We start from the raw sequence: 3,647 nt of genomic DNA, 5'->3' as shown, positions 1-3,647 counted from the left end.
AGAGACTCAGTGTCACAGAGGCATGACAGAGGAAACAGCAAGAGTTGATTCCAGAACCCAGAAAGCACTTCTCTAGTCTATGCTTGCACCAATGTATTCTCCCGTTGTTTACAGACACACACACACTGATCACTCTTCCACACTGCTGGCACCACAGTAACAAAGATGAAATGAGATCAGCTACAGTAGGAGTGAGGGGAGGACAGCACTTACTATCTCATCTCTACTTATTCCTTCCCTACTTCCTTCCTGTCCTCCTCGCTTCTAGTATAGTCCTAATATGGATGGAGTTGCTGAAGTGAAATAAAGTTGGTAGCAGCAGTGCCCTCTGCCACCATTCCTGTAATTCCTCAGCTTCCTGGGGCAGGAGATGAAAGCAGCAAGGGAACACGGAACCAGGGAACAGTGCTCCCAGCCCAATTCCTACCATGCCTCAGTCACACAGATTAATCAGTTTCTGTCCCCTCCCTTTAATTTGGCGCTTTCCATAGGGCAGAGTCCCAGATGTGCAACAGATAAACTACTATGAGTTTTGCCAAGACACTTGATTATTACCTGGCTTAGGTAAATGAAGCATTTAAGTTTTCAAAAGTGATGCTAACATTAGTTCGAAACAGTTACAGGTATATCACGTGTGCCTACAACAGATTTAAACATCAGCAGTCAGTGGCAAGATTAGTCTTGAGCTATCCCTCACTTTAAGTCTTGTTACTGGGGACTAGAAATTATTTATATGTTAAAAATTATATTATAATTTTTTTTACATATTGTTTTTCCCTCATAGGCTGATACCAAGCTATACTTGTCCTGAAGACAAACCTAAGGTTCTTTTGAGTTCTTCCTCTGCTTTAACTTACACTAAGTTTCTTTTATGTTCAAGAGGCCCTTACAATTGCTTCCAACTGAAACTATCAGCAAATGGAGGGCAAATCCATATCATTTAAAAACAATTCATATTTGCTTAGGTTTGTCTCAATTTCTCCTTTCACTCTCCTGGTATACTGAGTTCTACCCCAAGCACTTCTCCATTAGGAAGACTCAAGGAAGTGTAAAGATTTATTGGTTTTAGCTAAGTTCATACAGCAGATCCAAGTCAAAGTCAGGAACACAAGCAAAGTAAATTAATAAACTTGGAAAGCTGAGATTCAGCCTTCTTTCCTCTCCCATCTACTCCTTCCACGTTTCCATGCAAGATTCAGAATTAAGCCCTTCATGCACCTGTTCACATATTCCTGTTTAAAAAAACACCCCAAAACACACAGAAAAGTGCCCCTCACTGTTCCTTCTCTTGTCAAAACCCTGCAATTAAAAATCTGTAATTGTAGAAAGCCTTTATGACTATGGAAATACAATAAGTTGCACAAGCAAATCTTCCAAAACACATTCTGTGCTTCACCTATATACAGCCAGATCCACAGCTACTGACCTACCAAATTAATACTTAACATCTTATTTTGCCCCACGCAAAACTGAACAAATGATCACACATAAGGGCTGTGCTTCCTTATTCTTTTTGTAAATGTTAAGGGGGAGGTATTTTTATCAGAGTAGCAGGATAACACGAGTGCCGAATGATGAAACTGGAGATCACTTGACATTTCCTCATAGTCTTACCTCCCTTATCTCTGTGCTGGTAAACCAGCCCATAATAGCCAGTTTCATCTTCCAGATATTCTTTACTGAACATCCTTTTAACTATCTTACTTCTCCCACACACCTCTTTTCTGAATTACTTTTCAATTACAGACTTGGGGGGGGGGGGGGGGGGGGGGGGGGGGGGAAACACCTCACTTCCAGTTTAGAGAACTTGTCTGCAGCGGGACGTCGTTACCGACAGCAGAGGCTCTGAACCGCCTGTTCTGTGTCAATAAAACGGTTTATTTACCGGTTGAACTCCAGTTTCAAAGCTTTGCTCACTGTGAGAATAAATATTTAACTTACAGGAGCCGCGTGTATTTAAAAGTCTTCTCAACAGCACGGAGTCCGTCACAGCACAGTATTTAAAAGGCAGAAGCAACAGGCATTGTAGTCATACCCGCGGCGGGATTCGTGAGGGATCCCCTCTCAAAAACCGGCCGCAGCGCCCCACGACCCGCCGGGTGCCTTCGTGCCCCGCCGACCCGCCTCCTGCCCGACCGTGCCCTCGGCCGAACCGCCTCGGCCGCTCGGGACAGCTCGGCCCGGCGCTCCGCCACCTCACCGCCGAGCGGCACCCCAAACGCCCGGGCACCGCCGAACACCCTCCCCGCCGAGGCAGGACCCTCCGCCCCACGCAGCCCGCCCCCGGCTCGCACCGCCCGCCCGCGGAGACCGACCTGCGCGGCGCGGCGGCAGCGCCTCCCGGGCTGCGGTCCCGGCTGCCCTCACCCCTTCACGGCGCCAGGTGCGCCGCGCGGCGGCTCGCGGCCCTGGCTCCCCTCACGCGCGCGAGCTCGGCCCCCGCGCCATTGGCTCCGGTAGTGGCCACCCCCACGTGACAGCGAGCCGCGGGGCGGGAGGGGGAGCGGGCGCGCGGGCAGGTGCGGAGGGGCCGCGCGGGGCCCCGCGGCGGCGGCGGGAGCCGCTCTGGGGCCGCCTCGCCGCGCCTCGGGCCGGCCGGAGCTCACGGGGCGCGTCGGGACACCCGCAGCAGGTCTGGCCCGCGCAAAGACGCTCCCCGCGGAGGCCGGGCAGGGAACAGCGAGGCTGGGAGGCGGGCGGGCGGGTGGCCTCCGTGTCCCCACAGCGCTGTCGGGGCTCGCACGGCAGCACGTCAGCGCAGGTGTGCGCACCTGTCGCGACATAAAAAATGCCTGACGCCCACCGCCAGCCCCTCATGTCAGCGCAAAAGCAAGGCTGTGTAAAGGCTTCTGGCTGCAGAGCACGGCCCCGTCCCTGAAGGCAAATCCTGTTTTGGTGGGCTCCTGGCTAGCACCTCCTGCCTCGCAGTACCTCAGTCTCTGCAGCTACCATGTTCCCTGCAGGAGCTGGTGGGGTCTGGCTGGCCAAGCTGCAAGCTTTCTAGACCTTAGCTCCACAGAAGCTTTTCCCATCACCTCATTGCAGAGATAGGAACTGGGTATCATCAGCCTTTCAGTGGATTTCAGTATGAAAGGAAGGGTTTGGACAACCTGCTCCATCCCTGCCCGGTCTCCCTTCACGAATTTCTGAGGTTTGTTCTTTGTATCGTTATTACTGGAAGTAGAACAATTGATTAAAACTATGTTGTTTAAATAGTGCCTATTCCTACATGCCAGGAATTTTCTAGGTTAACAAAAACTTTATGTTATTAACTGAGAAAAGCAATACTGTCTCCAAAGATTTAAAAGCAGGTATTTTTTTACTTAAAACACTTCTTATCTATTTTAATTCTATTAGTAAAATAATAGCAGCATAGGCCATTTATATTGGTATAAGTGTTTTATGTCATATTTCTGTTGACTCCCCTTTTAAAAACGTTCTCTAATGCTATGTTTATGACTCCAAAAATCTCTAGTATAGGAAGTCTCCAACAAAGCAAACACATAAAACAAAGACTCATACTCCAAAGAGGTAGATTCTTCTGTCTGTAGAGATTCCAGGATTACTTGCAGAAACGTGAAAAGCACTGTGAATTTTGGTCATTGGGAGTATACTGATCACTTTGGGTGCCTTGCTGATCCAAAATC

Source organism: Tauraco erythrolophus, chromosome 6 (assembly GCF_009769465.1).
Source record: "Tauraco erythrolophus isolate bTauEry1 chromosome 6, bTauEry1.pri, whole genome shotgun sequence".
NCBI lineage: Eukaryota > Metazoa > Chordata > Aves > Musophagiformes > Musophagidae > Tauraco > Tauraco erythrolophus.
The sequence above is the reverse complement of the archived record's forward strand: the minus strand, read 5'-3'. Positions refer to the sequence as shown.